Raw genomic sequence first — 17,603 nt, forward strand, 5'->3', positions numbered from 1 at the left:
ACATGCTTGCAATTAGACGTATTCAAAATTTACTTGTGCAGGCATCGACAGACAAATATCTGATGCCTAAATGTCTGCGAGTACAGCTTGGGAAAGCATCACCTGGGACACACTGAGACTAAGCAGGTAAGCAGAAAAAGCACGGTGATCCATTTTTCTACTGAGGTTAGGAATATGTTAAGCAAAAAATCAACCGAGTATTACTAGAAATAGTCAGGCATAGTGCATTTTTAGTACGATTTGTATGTTTAGCTCTAAAAAAGGGCTCGTCCGGGATTTGGACCTCTCGCACCCTAAGCGAGAATCATACCCCTAGACCAACGAGCCACGCAAGAGTCACCTCTGACACGGCTCCAGGGGTTAGTGGCAGCTAGTCGGTGAATGCTTCACCCAAAGCAAGCAACTGCACATGTTGCTCTCTTCTGCAATATGATTGCTGTCTTTTCCATGGCCGTCATCAAACAAGAAATTAAAAAGCCTCTGTCCTTCAGACAGTTTGTTTTCTCTAAGTGTCTGCTTGCGGTGAGGACAAGAAAAGCATTTCTGCTCTCATTCCTTGCTTTCATGAAGTAGGCCCACCCTTCAGAGCAAAAGGCGAGCAAGCGAATGGCGCAAGCTATCGTCACTTCTCTTTTCGAGCTGTCACTGAGATCCCTGGAGCACACTACGTCAGGTTGGTGAGGGATAGACAGCCTCTATTATCTCAGCTTTCCTATGAAGTCAGCCAGTAAAGGCAAACACTGTTAAAAACAGCAAACCGCTGTTTCTGCCCGGTCTCGAACCAGGGACCTTTCGCATGTAAGGCAAACGTGATAACCACTACACTACAGAAACAGACACTAACTCAGGAATCTTGTTGGCATGTATTGGGCTGGAATGCACAGACTATGGGCCAATGTCCTTGTAGCTCAAAGTTGGGCTCTCCTTACCCGGTCTCTATTTCTTTGGAAGACAGGAATGAGGACCACTTTTATTCCAAGAGGCGATTTTGAAACCATATCCTGAAATTACACTAGAAAAACACTATGCATGTAATGTTCCTACCATGCTGGTCTGGCCCAGAAAAGCAGTTGCAAAGAAGTCCTGCACTCCTTTATCACGCCACAAGTGGAAAATAGCGTGCAGGGTAAGGAACTTTCTCGACATACACAGCGTCTTATAGCATTGAAAAGAAGAAATGCTCCTATATTACAAGCATCCTGAAAATGTCCACAGCATGGGCTCGTCCGGGATTTGAACCCGGGACCTCTCGCACCCAAAGCGAGAATCATACCCCTAGACCAACGAGCCTGAGTGGCCAGGAGACATTTTGAACAATTTCTGAAGCGTCTTTCAGAAAAAAGCAGGGCTATTTGGCTAGTCTCCCTCTAAGTGAGCCTCACAACGTCATGTTTTCTCTCAAGTTGTTGTTTTTTCACTCTAGCAAGAAAGGGGGCAGCCAATCTCCTATCAGCCAGTGAGCAGAAAAAAGGCACAGATGAGAACAGCAAGCACTTTCTGGCAATTGTTCTCCTCTGCAAGTCCTGGACCCTTGCCCCATAGACTTCCACACCAGAAGCAATGAAGGGCCCACCATTTCCTGCGCCTGAGAAAGAGGGGTTTGATATTTGGATTCAAACGCGCTCGCTCAGCGCTCGATCAGGCGAGATTTATATGAGTGGCTCACAGGCCTGAAACACTCACCTGGGAGACCCAGAGTGGCTGACTTCTCAGTATAGCCATTGTTGGGTGAGTCACCTCCTTTCCTCCTGCCTCAATCTAGAATCGGCTGCAAATCATAAGAGAGAGTGCAATGCCCGTGTGCAGTGCCTACTCCCAGCTACCTCTCTGTCTTCCTTATGTAAATTAGAATTTGCAAGGGGGGACCAATGGCATTCTGCTCCTCCCACATAACCAGGAAGCCCTGTTGAACATGTCTGCCTGTGTTTTTGCAGGGACAGTGCCTTCTCTGCCCAAAAGGTGGCAGGAGAGCCTCACAACAAATGATGGGATCAACTGCTTAGTTAGAAACCCAGCATGGCAGTTACTGTGATGGAGTGCAATTTTAATGGAAGGTGTGCCTGAGGTGTCATTTCCAGAAATCCATGGAATTGTGATTGAGGGCCCAGCCTGATTGTTGGTGGATTTCTCTTCACATGCTACAGGTTCCTGCAAAGATTGTGGTGTTTGCCGGGAACGCACTGCAAAAAACAGGATGATTTATGGGTGTAAAAGGGACCTGTCAGAAGTGGGAATTGAACCCACGCCTCTATGAGGAGACCAGAAGGCTCAGCTACACTGTAGATCAAGCTCTCTTGAGTCTGGCGCCTTAGACCACTCGGCCATCCTGACGGCTCATGAGGGGGACTTAGGTCTAACTCTTCTATCTGCACCTGCCAATGTTTCCACTTACAACCTTCACAGCAATGTCACAGGTGTAAAGGCCCCAACAATACAACATAGCTTAAACAAAATAAAAATAGGCACAAGAACGACCCCCAGATGATGGATGCAGATAACTTTGTTTCGTCTTGCAAAGGTAAAGAAAGTTTCCCACGGCTCAATGTGTTCAAAGACCACCTCTTCTTAAACTTGCATTCAGATAATAAGGTTTTAGAGTGTGCACATAAAAGCAGCCAACGCTCAGTGTTTCTGCCCGGTCTCGAACCGGGGACCTTTCGCGTGTTAGGCGAACGTGATGACCACTACACTACAGAAACGACCTTGCTGCTTGCTACTGTTAAAGCAAAGTTCCTCTCAAGGCTTCACCCTATTTCTATTCTGCTGTATCAGCAGCGGCTCAGAATGTGCAGAACAAGTGTGAAAACCTCAGAGATATCATCCAACATGCTTGCAATTAGACGTATTCAAAATTTACTTGTGCAGGCATCGACAGACAAATATCTGATGCCTAAATGTCTGCGAGTACAGCTTGGGAAAGCATCACCTGGGACACACTGAGACTAAGCAGGTAGGCAGAAAAAGCACGGTGATCCATTTTTCTTCTGAGGTTAGGAATATGTTGCGCAACAATGCACCGAGTATTACTAGAAATAGTCAGGCATAGTGCATTTTTAGTACGATTTGTATGTTTAGCTCTAAAAAGGGCTCGTCCGGGATTTGAACCCGGGACCTCTCGCACCCTAAGCGAGAATCATACCCCTAGACCAACGAGCCACGCAAGAGTCACCTCTGACACGGCTCCAGGGGTTAGTGGCAGCTAGTCGGTGAATGCTTCACCCAAAGCAAGCAACTGCACATGTTGCTCTCTTCTGCAATATGATTGCTGTCTTTTCCATGGCCGTCATCAAACAAGAAATTAAAAAGCCTCTGTCCTTCAGACAGTTTGTTTTCGCTAAGTGTCTGCTTGTGGTGAGGACAAGAAAAGCATTTCTGCTCTCATTCCTTGCTTTCATGAAGTAGGCCCACCCTTCAGAGCAAAGGGCGAGCAAGCGAATGGCGCAAGCTATCGTCACTTCTCTTTTCGAGCTGTCACTGAGATCCCTGGAGCACACTACGTCAGGTTGGTGAGGGATAGACAGCCTCTATTATCTCAGCTTTCCTATAAAGTCAGCCAGTAAAGGTAAACACTGTTAAAAACAGCAAACCACTGTTTCTGCCCGGTCTCGAACCAGGGACCTTTCGCGTGTAAGGCGAACGTGATAACCACTACACTACAGAAACAGACACTATCTCAGGAATCTTGTTGGCATGTATTGGGCTAGAATGCACAGACTAAGAGCCAATGTCCTTGTAGCTCAAAGTTGGGCTCTCCTTACCCGGTCTCTATTTCTTTGGAAGACAGGAATGAGGACCACTTTTATTCCAAGAGGCGATTTTGAAACCATATCCTGAAATTACACTAGAAAAACACTATGCATGTAATGTTCCTACCATGCTGGTCTGGCCCAGAAAAGCAGTTGCAAAGAAGTCCTGCACTCCTTTATCACGCCACAAGTGGAAAATAGCGTGCAGGGTAAGGAACTTTCTCGACATACACAGCGTCTTATAGCATTGAAAAGAAGAAATGCTCCTATATTACAAGCATCCTGAAAATGTCCACAGCATGGGCTCATCCGGGATTTGAACCCGGGACCTCTCGCACCCAAAGCAAGAATCATACCCCTAGACCAACGAGCCTGAGTGGCCAGGAGACATTTTGAACAATTTCTGAAGCGTCTTTCAGAAAAAAGCAGGGCTATTTGGCTAGTCTCCCTCTAAGTGAGCCTCACAACGTCATGTTTTCTCTCAAGTTGTTGTTTTTTCACTCTAGCAAGAAAGGGGGCAGCCAATCTCCTATCAGCCAGTGAGCAGAAAAAAGGCACAGATGAGAACAGCAAGCACTTTCTGGCAATTGTTCTCCTCTGCAAGTCCTGGACCCTTGCCCCATAGACTTCCACACCAGAAGCAATGAAGGGCCCACCATTTCCTGCGCCTGAGAAAGAGGGGTTTGATATTTGGATTCAAACGCGCTCGCTCAGCGCTCGATCAGGCGAGATTTATATGAGTGGCTCACAGGCCTGAAACACTCACCTGGGAGACCCAGAGTGGCTGACTTCTCAGTATAGCCATTGTTGGGTGAGTCACCTCCTTTCCTCCTGCCTCAATCTAGAATCGGCTGCAAATCATAAGAGAGAGTGCAATGCCCGTGTGCAGTGCCTACTCCCAGCTACCTCTCTGTCTTCCTTATGTAAATTAGAATTTGCAAGGGGGGACCAATGGCATTCTGCTCCTCCCACATAACCAGGAAGCCCTGTTGAACATGTCTGCCTGTGTTTTTGCAGGGACAGTGCCTTCTCTGCCCAAAAGGTGGCAGGAGAGCCTCACAACAAATGATGGGATCAACTGCTTAGTTAGAAACCCAGCATGGCAGTTACTGTGATGGAGTGCAATTTTAATGGAAGGTGTGCCTGAGGTGTCATTTCCAGAAATCCATGGAATTGTGATTGAGGGCCCAGCCTGATTGTTGGTGGATTTCTCTTCACATGCTACAGGTTCCTGCAAAGATTGTGGTGTTTGCCGGGAACGCACTGCAAAAAACAGGATGATTTATGGGTGTAAAAGGGACCTGTCAGAAGTGGGAATTGAACCCACGCCTCCATGAGGAGACCAGAAGGCTCAGCTACACTGAAGATCAAGCTCTCTTGAGTCTGGCGCCTTAGACCACTCGGCCATCCTGACGGCTCATGAGGGGGGCTTAGGTCTAACTCTTCTATCTGCACCTGCCAATGTTTCCACTTACAACCTTCACAGCAATGTCACAGGTGTAAAGGCCCCAACAATACAACATAGCTTAAACAAAATAAAAATAGGCACAAGAACGACCCCCAGATGATGGATGCAGATAACTTTGTTTCGTCTTGCAAAGGTAAAGAAAGTTTCCCACGGCTCAATGTGTTCAAAGACCACCTCTTCTTAAACTTGCATTCAGATAATAAGGTTTTAGAGTGTGCACATAAAAGCAGCCAACGCTCAGTGTTTCTGCCCGGTCTCGAACCGGGGACCTTTTGCGTGTTAGGCGAACGTGATGACCACTACACTACAGAAACGACCTTGCTGCTTGCTACTGTTAAAGCAAAGTTCCTCTCAAGGCTTCACCCTACTTCTATTCTGCTGTATCAGCAGCGGCTCAGAATGTGCAGAACAAGTGTGAAAACCTCAGAGATATCATCCAACATGCTTGCAATTAGACGTATTCAAAATTTACTTGTGCAGGCATCGACAGACAAATATCTGATGCCTAAATGTCTGCGAGTACAGCTTGGGAAAGCATCACCTGGGACACACTGAGACTAAGCAGGTAGGCAGAAAAAGCACGGTGATCCATTTTTCTTCTGAGGTTAGGAATATGTTGCGCAACAATGCACCGAGTATTACTAGAAATAGTCAGGCATAGTGCATTTTTAGTACGATTTGTATGTTTAGCTCTAAAAAGGGCTCGTCCGGGATTTGAACCCGGGACCTCTCGCACCCTAAGCGAGAATCATACCCCTAGACCAACGAGCCACGCAAGAGTCACCTCTGACACGGCTCCAGGGGTTAGTGGCAGCTAGTCGGTGAATGCTTCACCCAAAGCAAGCAACTGCACATGTTGCTCTCTTCTGCAATATGATTGCTGTCTTTTCCATGGCCGTCATCAAACAAGAAATTAAAAAGCCTCTGTCCTTCAGACAGTTTGTTTTCTCTAAGTGTCTGCTTGTGGTGAGGACAAGAAAAGCATTTCTGCTCTCATTCCTTGCTTTCATGAAGTAGGCCCACCCTTCAGAGCAAAGGGCGAGCAAGCGAATGGCGCAAGCTATCGTCACTTCTCTTTTCGAGCTGTCACTGAGATCCCTGGAGCACACTACGTCAGGTTGGTGAGGGATAGACAGCCTCTATTATCTCAGCTTTCCTATAAAGTCAGCCAGTAAAGGTAAACACTGTTAAAAACAGCAAACCGCTGTTTCTGCCCGGTCTCGAACCAGGAACCTTTCGCGTGTAAGGCGAACGTGATAACCACTACACTACAGAAACAGACACTAACTCAGGAATCTTGTTGGCATGTATTGGGCTGGAATGCACAGACTAAGGGCCAATGTCCTTGTAGCTCAAAGTTGGGCTCTCCTTACCCGGTCTCTATTTCTTTGGAAGACAGGAATGAGGACCACTTTTATTCCAAGAGGCGATTTTGAAACCATATCCTGAAATTACACTAGAAAAACACTATGCATGTAATGTTCCTACCATGCTGGTCTGGCCCAGAAAAGCAGTTGCAAAGAAGTCCTGCACTCCTTTATCACGCCACAAGTGGAAAATAGCGTGCAGGGTAAGGAACTTTCTCGACATACACAGCGTCTTATAGCATTGAAAAGAAGAAATGCTCCTATATTACAAGCATCCTGAAAATGTCCACAGCATGGGCTCGTCCGGGATTTGAACCCGGGACCTCTCGCACCCAAAGCGAGAATCATACCCCTAGACCAACGAGCCTGAGTGGCCAGGAGACATTTTGAACAATTTCTGAAGCGTCTTTCAGAAAAAAGCAGGGCTATTTGGCTAGTCTCCCTCTAAGTGAGCCTCACAACGTCATGTTTTCTCTCAAGTTGTTGTTTTTTCACTCTAGCAAGAAAGGGGGCAGCCAATCTCCTATCAGCCAGTGAGCAGAAAAAAGGCACAGATGAGAACAGCAAGCACTTTCTGGCAATTGTTCTCCTCTGCAAGTCCTGGACCCTTGCCCCATAGACTTCCACACCAGAAGCAATGAAGGGCCCACCATTTCCTGCGCCTGAGAAAGAGGGGTTTGATATTTGGATTCAAACGCGCTCGATCAGGCTCGATCAGGCGAGATTTATATGAGTGGCTCATAGGCCTGAAACACTCACCTGGGAGACCCAGAGTGGCTGACTTCTCAGTATAGCCATTGTTGGGCGAGTCACCTCCTTTCCTCCTGCCTCAATCTAGAATTGGCTGCAAATCATAAGAGAGAGTGCAATGCCCGTGTGCAGTGCCTACTCCCAGCTACCTCTCTGTCTTCCTTATGTAAATTAGAATTTGCAAGGGGGGACCAATGGCATTCTGCTCCTCCCACATAACCAGGAAGCCCTGTTGAACATGTCTGCCTGTGTTTTTGCAGGGACAGTGCCTTCTCTGCCCAAAAGGTGGCAGGAGAGCCTCACAACAAATGATGGGATCAACTGCTTAGTTAGAAACCCAGCATGGCAGTTACTGTGATGGAGTGCAAATTTAATGGAAGGTGTGCCTGAGGTGTCATTTCCAGAAATCCATGGATTTGTGATTGAGGGCCCAGCCTGATTGTTGGTGGATTTCTCTTCACATGCTACAGGTTCCTGCAAAGATTGTGGTGTTTGCCGGGAACGCACCGCAAAAAACAGGAAGATTTATGGGTGTAAAAGGGACCTGTCAGAAGTGGGATTTGAACCCACGCCTCCATGAGGAGACCAGAAGGCTCAGCTACACTGAAGATCAAGCTCTCTTGAGTCTGGCGCCTTAGACCACTCGGCCATCCTGACGGCTCATGAGGGGGGCTTAGGTCTAACTCTTCTATCTGCACCTGCCAATGTTTCCACTTACAACCTTCACAGCAATGTCACAGGTGTAAAGGCCCCAACAATACAACATAGCTTAAACAAAATAAAAATAGGCACAAGAACGACCCCCAGATGATGGATGCAGATAACTTTGTTTCGTCTTGCAAAGGTAAAGAAAGTTTCCCACGGCTCAATGTGTTCAAAGACCACCTCTTCTTAAACTTGCATTCAGATAATAAGGTTTTAGAGTGTGCACATAAAAGCAGCCAACGCTCAGTGTTTCTGCCCGGTCTCGAACCGGGGACCTTTCGCGTGTTAGGCGAACGTGATGACCACTACACTACAGAAACAACCTTGCTGCTTGCTACTGTTAAAGCAAAGTTCCTCTCAAGGCTTCACCCTACTTCTATTCTGCTGTATCAGCAGCGGCTCAGAATGTGCAGAACAAGTGTGAAAACCTCAGAGATATCATCCAACATGCTTGCAATTAGACGTATTCAAAATTTACTTGTGCAGGCATCGACAGACAAATATCTGATGCCTAAATGTCTGCGAGTACAGCTTGGGAAAGCATCACCTGGGACACACTGAGACTAAGCAGGTAGGCAGAAAAAGCACGGTGATCCATTTTTCTTCTGAGGTTAGGAATATGTTGCGCAACAATGCACCGAGTATTACTAGAAATAGTCAGGCATAGTGCATTTTTAGTACGATTTGTATGTTTAGCTCTAAAAAGGGCTCGTCCGGGATTTGAACCCGGGACCTCTCGCACCCTAAGCGAGAATCATACCCCTAGACCAACGAGCCACGCAAGAGTCACCTCTGACACGGCTCCAGGGGTTAGTGGCAGCTAGTCGGTGAATGCTTCACCCAAAGCAAGCAACTGCACATGTTGCTCTCTTCTGCAATATGATTGCTGTCTTTTCCATGGCCGTCATCAAACAAGAAATTAAAAAGCCTCTGTCCTTCAGACAGTTTGTTTTCTCTAAGTGTCTGCTTGTGGTGAGGACAAGAAAAGCATTTCTGCTCTCATTCCTTGCTTTCATGAAGTAGGCCCACCCTTCAGAGCAAAGGGCGAGCAAGCGAATGGCGCAAGCTATCGTCACTTCTCTTTTCGAGCTGTCACTGAGATCCCTGGAGCACACTACGTCAGGTTGGTGAGGGATAGACAGCCTCTATTATCTCAGCTTTCCTATAAAGTCAGCCAGTAAAGGTAAACACTGTTAAAAACAGCAAACCGCTGTTTCTGCCCGGTCTCGAACCAGGGACCTTTCGCATGTAAGGCAAACGTGATAACCACTACACTACAGAAACAGACACTAACTCAGGAATCTTGTTGGCATGTATTGGTCTGGAATGCACAGACTAAGGGCCAATGTCCTTGTAGCTCAAAGTTGGGCTCTCCTTACCCGGTCTCTATTTCTTTGGAAGACAGGAATGAGGACCACTTTTATTCCAAGAGGCGATTTTGAAACCATATCCTGAAATTACACTAGAAAAACACTATGCATGTAATGTTCCTACCATGCTGGTCTGGCCCAGAAAAGCAGTTGCAAAGAAGTCCTGCACTCCTTTATCACGCCACAAGTGGAAAATAGCGTGCAGGGTAAGGAACTTTCTCGACATACACAGCGTCTTATAGCATTGAAAAGAAGAAATGCTCCTATATTACAAGCATCCTCAAAATGTCCACAGCATGGGCTCGTCCGGGATTTGAACCCGGGACCTCTCGCACCCAAAGCAAGAATCATACCCCTAGACCAACGAGCCTGAGTGGCCAGGAGACATTTTGAACAATTTCTGAAGCGTCTTTCAGAAAAAAGCAGGGCTATTTGGCTAGTCTCCCTCTAAGTGAGCCTCACAACGTCATGTTTTCTCTCAAGTTGTTGTTTTTTCACTCTAGCAAGAAAGGGGGCAGCCAATCTCCTATCAGCCAGTGAGCAGAAAAAAGGCACAGATGAGAACAGCAAGCACTTTCTGGCAATTGTTCTCCTCTGCAAGTCCTGGACCCTTGCCCCATAGACTTCCACACCAGAAGCAATGAAGGGCCCACCATTTCCTGCGCCTGAGAAAGAGGGGTTTGATATTTGGATTCAAACGCGCTCGCTCAGCGCTCGATCAGGCGAGATTTATATGAGTGGCTCACAGGCCTGAAACACTCACCTGGGAGACCCAGAGTGGCTGACTTCTCAGTGTAGCCATTGTTGGGTGAGTCACCTCCTTTCCTCCTGCCTCAATCTAGAATTGGCTGCAAATCATAAGAGAGAGTGCAATGCCCGTGTGCAGTGCCTACTCCCAGCTACCTCTCTGTCTTCCTTATGTAAATTAGAATTTGCAAGGGGGGACCAATGGCAATCTGCTCCTCCCACATAACCAGGAAGCCCTGTTGAACACGTCTGCCTGTGTTTTTGCAGGGACAGTGCCTTCTCTGCCCAAAAGGTGGCAGGAGAGCCTCACAACAAATGATGGGATCAACTGCTTAGTTAGAAACCCAGCATGGCAGTTACTGTGATGGAGTGCAAATTTAATGGAAGGTGTGCCTGAGGTGTCATTTCCAGAAATCCATGGAATTGTGATTGAGGGCCCAGCCTGATTGTTGGTGGATTTCTCTTCACATGCTACAGGTTCCTGCAAAGATTGTGGTGTTTGCCGGGAACGCACTGCAAAAAACAGGAAGATTTACGGGTGTAAAAGGGACCTGTCAGAAGTGGGATTTGAACCCACGCCTCCATGAGGAGACCAGAAGGCTCAGCTACACTGAAGATCAAGCTCTCTTGAGTCTGGCGCCTTAGACCACTCGGCCATCCTGACGGCTCATGAGGGGGGCTTAGGTCTAACTCTTCTATCTGCACCTGCCAATGTTTCCACTTACAACCTTCACAGCAATGTCACAGGTGTAAAGGCCCCAACAGTACAACATAGCTTAAACAAAATAAAAATAGGCACAAGAACGACCCCCAGATGATGGATGCAGATAACTTTGTTTCGTCTTGCAAAGGTAAAGAAAGTTTCCCACGGCTCACTGTGTTCAAAGACCACCTCTTCTTAAACTTGCATTCAGATAATAAGGTTTTAGAGTGTGCTCATAAAAGCAGCCAACGCTCAGTGTTTCTGCCCGGTCTCGAACTGGGGACCTTTCGCGTGTTAGGCGAACGTGATGACCACTACACTACAGAAACGACCTTGCTGCTTGCTACTGTTAAAGCAAAGTTCCTCTCAAGGCTTCATCCTACTTCTATTCTGCTGTATCAGCAGCGGCTCAGAATGTGCAGAACAAGTGTGAAAACCTCAGAGATATCATCCAACATGCTTGCAATTAGACGTATTCAAAATTTACTTGTGCAGGCATCGACAGACAAATATCTGATGCCTAAATGTCTGCGAGTACAGCTTGGGAAAGCATCACCTGGGACACACTGAGACTAAGCAGGTAAGCAGAAAAAGCACGGTGATCCATTTTTCTACTGAGGTTAGGAATATGTTAAGCAAAAAATCAACCGAGTATTACTAGAAATAGTCAGGCATAGTGCATTTTTAGTACGATTTGTATGTTTAGCTCTAAAAAAGGGCTCGTCCGGGATTTGGACCTCTCGCACCCTAAGCGAGAATCATACCCCTAGACCAACGAGCCACGCAAGAGTCACCTCTGACACGGCTCCAGGGGTTAGTGGCAGCTAGTCGGTGAATGCTTCACCCAAAGCAAGCAACTGCACATGTTGCTCTCTTCTGCAATATGATTGCTGTCTTTTCCATGGCCGTCATCAAACAAGAAATTAAAAAGCCTCTGTCCTTCAGACAGTTTGTTTTCTCTAAGTGTCTGCTTGCGGTGAGGACAAGAAAAGCATTTCTGCTCTCATTCCTTGCTTTCATGAAGTAGGCCCACCCTTCAGAGCAAAAGGCGAGCAAGCGAATGGCGCAAGCTATCGTCACTTCTCTTTTCGAGCTGTCACTGAGATCCCTGGAGCACACTACGTCAGGTTGGTGAGGGATAGACAGCCTCTATTATCTCAGCTTTCCTATGAAGTCAGCCAGTAAAGGCAAACACTGTTAAAAACAGCAAACCGCTGTTTCTGCCCGGTCTCGAACCAGGGACCTTTCGCATGTAAGGCAAACGTGATAACCACTACACTACAGAAACAGACACTAACTCAGGAATCTTGTTGGCATGTATTGGGCTGGAATGCACAGACTATGGGCCAATGTCCTTGTAGCTCAAAGTTGGGCTCTCCTTACCCGGTCTCTATTTCTTTGGAAGACAGGAATGAGGACCACTTTTATTCCAAGAGGCGATTTTGAAACCATATCCTGAAATTACACTAGAAAAACACTATGCATGTAATGTTCCTACCATGCTGGTCTGGCCCAGAAAAGCAGTTGCAAAGAAGTCCTGCACTCCTTTATCACGCCACAAGTGGAAAATAGCGTGCAGGGTAAGGAACTTTCTCGACATACACAGCGTCTTATAGCATTGAAAAGAAGAAATGCTCCTATATTACAAGCATCCTGAAAATGTCCACAGCATGGGCTCGTCCGGGATTTGAACCCGGGACCTCTCGCACCCAAAGCGAGAATCATACCCCTAGACCAACGAGCCTGAGTGGCCAGGAGACATTTTGAACAATTTCTGAAGCGTCTTTCAGAAAAAAGCAGGGCTATTTGGCTAGTCTCCCTCTAAGTGAGCCTCACAACGTCATGTTTTCTCTCAAGTTGTTGTTTTTTCACTCTAGCAAGAAAGGGGACAGCCAATCTCCTATCAGCCAGTGAGCAGAAAAAAGGCACAGATGAGAACAGCAAGCGCTTTCTGGCAATTGTTCTCCTCTGCAAGTCCTGGACCCTTGCCCCATAGACTTCCACACCAGAAGCAATGAAGGGCCCACCATTTCCTGCGCCTGAGAAAGAGGGGTTTGATATTTGGATTCAAACGCGCTCGCTCAGCGCTCGATCAGGCTCGATCAGGCGAGATTTATATGAGTGGCTCACTGGCCTGAAACACTCACCTGGGAGACCCAGAGTGGCTGACTTCTCAGTATAGCCATTGTTGGGCGAGTCACCTCCTTTCCTCCTGCCTCAATCTAGAATTGGCTGCAAATCATAAGAGAGAGTGCAATGCCCGTGTGCAGTGCCTACTCCCAGCTACCTCTCTGTCTTCCTTATGTAAATTAGAATTTGCAAGGGGGGACCAATGGCATTCTGCTCCTCCCACATAACCAGGAAGCCCTGTTGAACATGTCTGCCTGTGTTTTTGCAGGGACAGTGCCTTCTCTGCCCAAAAGGTGGCAGGAGAGCCTCACAACAAATGATGGGATCAACTGCTTAGTTAGAAACCCAGCATGGCAGTTACTGTGATGGAGTGCAAATTTAATGGAAGGTGTGCCTGAGGTGTCATTTCCAGAAATCCATGGAATTGTGATTGAGGGCCCAGCCTGATTGTTGGTGGATTTCTCTTCACATGCTACAGGTTCCTGCAAAGATTGTGGTGTTTGCCGGGAACGCACTGCAAAAAACAGGATGATTTATGGGTGTAAAAGGGACCTGTCAGAAGTGGGAATTGAACCCACGCCTCCATGAGGAGACCAGAAGGCTCAGCTACACTGAAGATCAAGCTCTCTTGAGTCTGGCGCCTTAGACCACTCGGCCATCCTGACGGCTCATGAGGGGGGCTTAGGTCTAACTCTTCTATCTGCACCTGCCAATGTTTCCACTTACAACCTTCACAGCAATGTCACAGGTGTAAAGGCCCCAACAATACAACATAGCTTAAACAAAATAAAAATAGGCACAAGAACGACCCCCAGATGATGGATGCAGATAACTTTGTTTCGTCTTGCAAAGGTAAAGAAAGTTTCCCACGGCTCAATGTGTTCAAAGACCACCTCTTCTTAAACTTGCATTCAGATAATAAGGTTTTAGAGTGTGCACATAAAAGCAGCCAACGCTCAGTGTTTCTGCCCGGTCTCGAACCGGGGACCTTTCGCGTGTTAGGCGAACGTGATGACCACTACACTACAGAAACGACCTTGCTGCTTGCTACTGTTAAAGCAAAGTTCCTCTCAAGGCTTCACCCTATTTCTATTCTGCTGTATCAGCAGCGGCTCAGAATGTGCAGAACAAGTGTGAAAACCTCAGAGATATCATCCAACATGCTTGCAATTAGACGTATTCAAAATTTACTTGTGCAGGCATCGACAGACAAATATCTGATGCCTAAATGTCTGCGAGTACAGCTTGGGAAAGCATCACCTGGGACACACTGAGACTAAGCAGGTAGGCAGAAAAAGCACGGTGATCCATTTTTCTTCTGAGGTTAGGAATATGTTGCGCAACAATGCACCGAGTATTACTAGAAATAGTCAGGCATAGTGCATTTTTAGTACGATTTGTATGTTTAGCTCTAAAAAGGGCTCGTCCGGGATTTGAACCCGGGACCTCTCGCACCCTAAGCGAGAATCATACCCCTAGACCAACGAGCCACGCAAGAGTCACCTCTGACACGGCTCTAGGGGTTAGTGGCAGCTAGTCGGTGAATGCTTCACCCAAAGCAAGCAACTGCACATGTTGCTCTCTTCTGCAATATGATTGCTGTCTTTTCCATGGCCGTCATCAAACAAGAAATTAAAAAGCCTCTGTCCTTCAGACAGTTTGTTTTCTCTAAGTGTCTGCTTGTGGTGAGGACAAGAAAAGCATTTCTGCTCTCATTCCTTGCTTTCATGAAGTAGGCCCACCCTTCAGAGCAAAGGGCGAGCAAGCGAATGGCGCAAGCTATCGTCACTTCTCTTTTCGAGCTGTCACTGAGATCCCTGGAGCACACTACGTCAGGTTGGTGAGGGATAGACAGCCTCTATTATCTCAGCTTTCCTATAAAGTCAGCCAGTAAAGGTAAACACTGTTAAAAACAGCAAACCGCTGTTTCTGCCCGGTCTCGAACCAGGGACCTTTCGCGTGTAAGGCGAACGTGATAACCACTACACTACAGAAACAGACACTAACTCAGGAATCTTGTTGGCATGTATTGGGCTGGAATGCACAGACTAAGGGCCAATGTCCTTGTAGCTCAAAGTTGGGCTCTCCTTACCCGGTCTCTATTTCTTTGGAAGACAGGAATGAGGACCACTTTTATTCCAAGAGGCGATTTTGAAACCATATCCTGAAATTACACTAGAAAAACACTATGCATGTAATGTTCCTACCATGCTGGTCTGGCCCAGAAAAGCAGTTGCAAAGAAGTCCTGCACTCCTTTATCACGCCACAAGTGGAAAATAGCGTGCAGGGTAAGGAACTTTCTCGACATACACAGCGTCTTATAGCATTGAAAAGAAGAAATGCTCCTATATTACAAGCATCCTGAAAATGTCCACAGCATGGGCTCGTCCGGGATTTGAACCCGGGACCTCTCGCACCCAAAGCGAGAATCATACCCCTAGACCAACGAGCCTGAGTGGCCAGGAGACATTTTGAACAATTTCTGAAGCGTCTTTCAGAAAAAAGCAGGGCTATTTGGCTAGTCTCCCTCTAAGTGAGCCTCACAACGTCATGTTTTCTCTCAAGTTGTTGTTTTTTCACTCTAGCAAGAAAGGGGGCAGCCAATCTCCTATCAGCCAGTGAGCAGAAAAAAGGCACAGCTGAGAACAGCAAGCACTTTCTGGCAATTGTTCTCCTCTGCAAGTCCTGGACCCTTGCCCCATAGACTTCCACACCAGAAGCAATGAAGGGACCACCATTTCCTGCGCCTGAGAAAGAGGGGTTTGATATTTGGATTCAAACGCGCTCGATCAGGCTCGATCAGGCGAGATTTATATGAGTGGCTCATAGGCCTGAAACACTCACCTGGGAGACCCAGAGTGGCTGACTTCTCAGTATAGCCATTGTTGGGCGAGTCACCTCCTTTCCTCCTGCCTCAATCTAGAATTGGCTGCAAATCATAAGAGAGAGTGCAATGCCCGTGTGCAGTGCCTACTCCCAGCTACCTCTCTGTCTTCCTTATGTAAATTAGAATTTGCAAGGGGGGACCAATGGCATTCTGCTCCTCCCACATAACCAGGAAGCCCTGATGAACATGTCTGCCTGTGTTTTTGCAGGGACAGTGCCTTCTCTGCCCAAAAGGTGGCAGGAGAGCCTCACAACAAATGATGGGATCAACTGCTTAGTTAGAAACCCAGCATGGCAGTTACTGTTATGGAGTGCAAATTTAATGGAAGGTGTGCCTGAGGTGTCATTTCCAGAAATCCATGGAATTGTGATTGAGGGCCCAGCCTGATTGTTGGTGGATTTCTCTTCACATGCTACAGGTTCCTGCAAAGATTGTGGTGTTTGCCGGGAACGCACTGCAAAAAACAGGAAGATTTATGGGTGTAAAAGGGACCTGTCAGAAGTGGGATTTGAACCCACGCCTCCATAAGGAGACCAGAAGGCTCAGCTACACTGAAGATCAAGCTCTCTTGAGTCTGGCGCCTTAGACCACTCGGCCATCCTGACGGCTCATGAGGGGGGCTTAGGTCTAACTCTTCTATCTGCACCTGCCAATGTTTCCACTTACAACCTTCACAGCAATGTCACAGGTGTAAAGGCCCCAACAATACAACATAGCTTAAACAAAATAAAAATAGGCACAAGAACGACCCCCAGATGATGGATGCAGATAACTTTGTTTCGTCTTGCAAAGGTAAAGAAAGTTTCCCACGGCTCAATGTGTTCAAAGACCACCTCTTCTTAAACTTGCATTCAGATAATAAGGTTTTAGAGTGTGCACATAAAAGCAGCCAACGCTCAGTGTTTCTGCCCGGTCTCGAACCGGGGACCTTTCGCGTGTTAGGCGAACGTGATGACCACTACACTACAGAAACGACCTTGCTGCTTGCTACTGTTAAAGCAAAGTTCCTCTCAAGGCTTCACCCTACTTCTATTCTGCTGTATCAGCAGCGGCTCAGAATGTGCAGAACAAGTGTGAAAACCTCAGAGATATCATCCAACATGCTTGCAATTAGACGTATTCAAAATTTACTTGTGCAGGCATCGACAGACAAATATCTGATGCCTAAATGTCTGCGAGTACAGCTTGGGAAAGCATCACCTGGGACACACTGAGACTAAGCAGGTAGGCAGAAAAAGCACGGTGATCCATTTTTCTTCTGAGGTTAGGAATATGTTGCGCAACAATGCACCGAGTATTACTAGAAATAGTCAGGCATAGTGCATTTTTAGTACGATTTGTATGTTTAGCTCTAAAAAGGGCTCGTCCGGGATTTGAACCCGGGACCTCTCGCACCCTAAGCGAGAATCATACCCCTAGACCAACGAGCCACGCAAGAGTCACCTCTGACACGGCTCCAGGGGTTAGTGGCAGCTAGTCGGTGAATGCTTCACCCAAAGCAAGCAACTGCACATGTTGCTCTCTTCTGCAATATGATTGCTGTCTTTTCCATGGCCGTCATCAAACAAGAAATTAAAAAGCCTCTGTCCTTCAGACAGTTTGTTTTCTCTAAGTGTCTGCTTGTGGTGAGGACAAGAAAAGCATTTCTGCTCTCATTCCTTGCTTTCATGAAGTAGGCCCACCCTTCAGAGCAAAGGGCGAGCAAGCGAATGGCGCAAGCTATCGTCAC

General features: G+C 47.0%; 29 non-coding genes across 29 annotated transcripts; all 29 read right to left on the reverse strand.

Moving 5' to 3' along the window:
• Nucleotides 1-761: 761 nt before the first annotated feature.
• On the reverse strand, nucleotides 762-834 carry TRNAV-UAC (transfer RNA valine (anticodon UAC)). Its single transcript has one exon. It is a non-coding gene; the product is annotated as a tRNA-Val (tRNA).
• A 384-nt stretch (nucleotides 835-1,218) lies between these two features.
• On the reverse strand, nucleotides 1,219-1,290 carry TRNAP-UGG (transfer RNA proline (anticodon UGG)). The gene has a single exon. It is a non-coding gene; the product is annotated as a tRNA-Pro (tRNA).
• A 929-nt stretch (nucleotides 1,291-2,219) lies between these two features.
• Nucleotides 2,220-2,331, reverse strand: TRNAL-CAA (transfer RNA leucine (anticodon CAA)). Its single transcript has 2 exons — nucleotides 2,294-2,331; nucleotides 2,220-2,265 (listed from the first exon to the last, which is right to left on the reverse strand). It is a non-coding gene; the product is annotated as a tRNA-Leu (tRNA).
• A 295-nt stretch (nucleotides 2,332-2,626) lies between these two features.
• On the reverse strand, nucleotides 2,627-2,699 carry TRNAV-AAC (transfer RNA valine (anticodon AAC)). The gene has a single exon. It is a non-coding gene; the product is annotated as a tRNA-Val (tRNA).
• A 385-nt stretch (nucleotides 2,700-3,084) lies between these two features.
• Nucleotides 3,085-3,156, reverse strand: TRNAP-AGG (transfer RNA proline (anticodon AGG)). Its single transcript has one exon. It is a non-coding gene; the product is annotated as a tRNA-Pro (tRNA).
• A 434-nt stretch (nucleotides 3,157-3,590) lies between these two features.
• TRNAV-UAC (transfer RNA valine (anticodon UAC)) lies at nucleotides 3,591-3,663 on the reverse strand. The gene has a single exon. It is a non-coding gene; the product is annotated as a tRNA-Val (tRNA).
• A 384-nt stretch (nucleotides 3,664-4,047) lies between these two features.
• On the reverse strand, nucleotides 4,048-4,119 carry TRNAP-UGG (transfer RNA proline (anticodon UGG)). Its single transcript has one exon. It is a non-coding gene; the product is annotated as a tRNA-Pro (tRNA).
• Nucleotides 4,120-5,048: 929 nt separating this feature from the next.
• TRNAL-CAA (transfer RNA leucine (anticodon CAA)) lies at nucleotides 5,049-5,160 on the reverse strand. Its single transcript has 2 exons — nucleotides 5,123-5,160; nucleotides 5,049-5,094 (listed from the first exon to the last, which is right to left on the reverse strand). It is a non-coding gene; the product is annotated as a tRNA-Leu (tRNA).
• Nucleotides 5,161-5,455: 295 nt separating this feature from the next.
• On the reverse strand, nucleotides 5,456-5,528 carry TRNAV-AAC (transfer RNA valine (anticodon AAC)). Its single transcript has one exon. It is a non-coding gene; the product is annotated as a tRNA-Val (tRNA).
• Nucleotides 5,529-5,913: 385 nt separating this feature from the next.
• On the reverse strand, nucleotides 5,914-5,985 carry TRNAP-AGG (transfer RNA proline (anticodon AGG)). The gene has a single exon. It is a non-coding gene; the product is annotated as a tRNA-Pro (tRNA).
• Nucleotides 5,986-6,419: 434 nt separating this feature from the next.
• On the reverse strand, nucleotides 6,420-6,492 carry TRNAV-UAC (transfer RNA valine (anticodon UAC)). Its single transcript has one exon. It is a non-coding gene; the product is annotated as a tRNA-Val (tRNA).
• Nucleotides 6,493-6,876: 384 nt separating this feature from the next.
• Nucleotides 6,877-6,948, reverse strand: TRNAP-UGG (transfer RNA proline (anticodon UGG)). Its single transcript has one exon. It is a non-coding gene; the product is annotated as a tRNA-Pro (tRNA).
• Nucleotides 6,949-7,876: 928 nt separating this feature from the next.
• TRNAL-CAA (transfer RNA leucine (anticodon CAA)) lies at nucleotides 7,877-7,988 on the reverse strand. Its single transcript has 2 exons — nucleotides 7,951-7,988; nucleotides 7,877-7,922 (listed from the first exon to the last, which is right to left on the reverse strand). It is a non-coding gene; the product is annotated as a tRNA-Leu (tRNA).
• Nucleotides 7,989-8,283: 295 nt separating this feature from the next.
• Nucleotides 8,284-8,356, reverse strand: TRNAV-AAC (transfer RNA valine (anticodon AAC)). Its single transcript has one exon. It is a non-coding gene; the product is annotated as a tRNA-Val (tRNA).
• Nucleotides 8,357-8,741: 385 nt separating this feature from the next.
• On the reverse strand, nucleotides 8,742-8,813 carry TRNAP-AGG (transfer RNA proline (anticodon AGG)). Its single transcript has one exon. It is a non-coding gene; the product is annotated as a tRNA-Pro (tRNA).
• A 434-nt stretch (nucleotides 8,814-9,247) lies between these two features.
• TRNAV-UAC (transfer RNA valine (anticodon UAC)) lies at nucleotides 9,248-9,320 on the reverse strand. The gene has a single exon. It is a non-coding gene; the product is annotated as a tRNA-Val (tRNA).
• A 384-nt stretch (nucleotides 9,321-9,704) lies between these two features.
• Nucleotides 9,705-9,776, reverse strand: TRNAP-UGG (transfer RNA proline (anticodon UGG)). The gene has a single exon. It is a non-coding gene; the product is annotated as a tRNA-Pro (tRNA).
• Nucleotides 9,777-10,705: 929 nt separating this feature from the next.
• TRNAL-CAA (transfer RNA leucine (anticodon CAA)) lies at nucleotides 10,706-10,817 on the reverse strand. The gene is made up of 2 exons: nucleotides 10,780-10,817; nucleotides 10,706-10,751 (listed from the first exon to the last, which is right to left on the reverse strand). It is a non-coding gene; the product is annotated as a tRNA-Leu (tRNA).
• A 295-nt stretch (nucleotides 10,818-11,112) lies between these two features.
• TRNAV-AAC (transfer RNA valine (anticodon AAC)) lies at nucleotides 11,113-11,185 on the reverse strand. The gene has a single exon. It is a non-coding gene; the product is annotated as a tRNA-Val (tRNA).
• Nucleotides 11,186-12,071: 886 nt separating this feature from the next.
• Nucleotides 12,072-12,144, reverse strand: TRNAV-UAC (transfer RNA valine (anticodon UAC)). The gene has a single exon. It is a non-coding gene; the product is annotated as a tRNA-Val (tRNA).
• A 384-nt stretch (nucleotides 12,145-12,528) lies between these two features.
• TRNAP-UGG (transfer RNA proline (anticodon UGG)) lies at nucleotides 12,529-12,600 on the reverse strand. The gene has a single exon. It is a non-coding gene; the product is annotated as a tRNA-Pro (tRNA).
• A 939-nt stretch (nucleotides 12,601-13,539) lies between these two features.
• TRNAL-CAA (transfer RNA leucine (anticodon CAA)) lies at nucleotides 13,540-13,651 on the reverse strand. Its single transcript has 2 exons — nucleotides 13,614-13,651; nucleotides 13,540-13,585 (listed from the first exon to the last, which is right to left on the reverse strand). It is a non-coding gene; the product is annotated as a tRNA-Leu (tRNA).
• A 295-nt stretch (nucleotides 13,652-13,946) lies between these two features.
• Nucleotides 13,947-14,019, reverse strand: TRNAV-AAC (transfer RNA valine (anticodon AAC)). Its single transcript has one exon. It is a non-coding gene; the product is annotated as a tRNA-Val (tRNA).
• Nucleotides 14,020-14,404: 385 nt separating this feature from the next.
• Nucleotides 14,405-14,476, reverse strand: TRNAP-AGG (transfer RNA proline (anticodon AGG)). Its single transcript has one exon. It is a non-coding gene; the product is annotated as a tRNA-Pro (tRNA).
• Nucleotides 14,477-14,910: 434 nt separating this feature from the next.
• Nucleotides 14,911-14,983, reverse strand: TRNAV-UAC (transfer RNA valine (anticodon UAC)). Its single transcript has one exon. It is a non-coding gene; the product is annotated as a tRNA-Val (tRNA).
• A 384-nt stretch (nucleotides 14,984-15,367) lies between these two features.
• TRNAP-UGG (transfer RNA proline (anticodon UGG)) lies at nucleotides 15,368-15,439 on the reverse strand. The gene has a single exon. It is a non-coding gene; the product is annotated as a tRNA-Pro (tRNA).
• Nucleotides 15,440-16,367: 928 nt separating this feature from the next.
• On the reverse strand, nucleotides 16,368-16,479 carry TRNAL-CAA (transfer RNA leucine (anticodon CAA)). Its single transcript has 2 exons — nucleotides 16,442-16,479; nucleotides 16,368-16,413 (listed from the first exon to the last, which is right to left on the reverse strand). It is a non-coding gene; the product is annotated as a tRNA-Leu (tRNA).
• A 295-nt stretch (nucleotides 16,480-16,774) lies between these two features.
• Nucleotides 16,775-16,847, reverse strand: TRNAV-AAC (transfer RNA valine (anticodon AAC)). The gene has a single exon. It is a non-coding gene; the product is annotated as a tRNA-Val (tRNA).
• A 385-nt stretch (nucleotides 16,848-17,232) lies between these two features.
• Nucleotides 17,233-17,304, reverse strand: TRNAP-AGG (transfer RNA proline (anticodon AGG)). Its single transcript has one exon. It is a non-coding gene; the product is annotated as a tRNA-Pro (tRNA).
• Between the last annotated feature and the right edge of the window lie 299 nt (nucleotides 17,305-17,603).

This window comes from Lissotriton helveticus, chromosome 10 (genome assembly GCF_964261635.1).
Source record: "Lissotriton helveticus chromosome 10, aLisHel1.1, whole genome shotgun sequence".
NCBI lineage: Eukaryota > Metazoa > Chordata > Amphibia > Caudata > Salamandridae > Lissotriton > Lissotriton helveticus.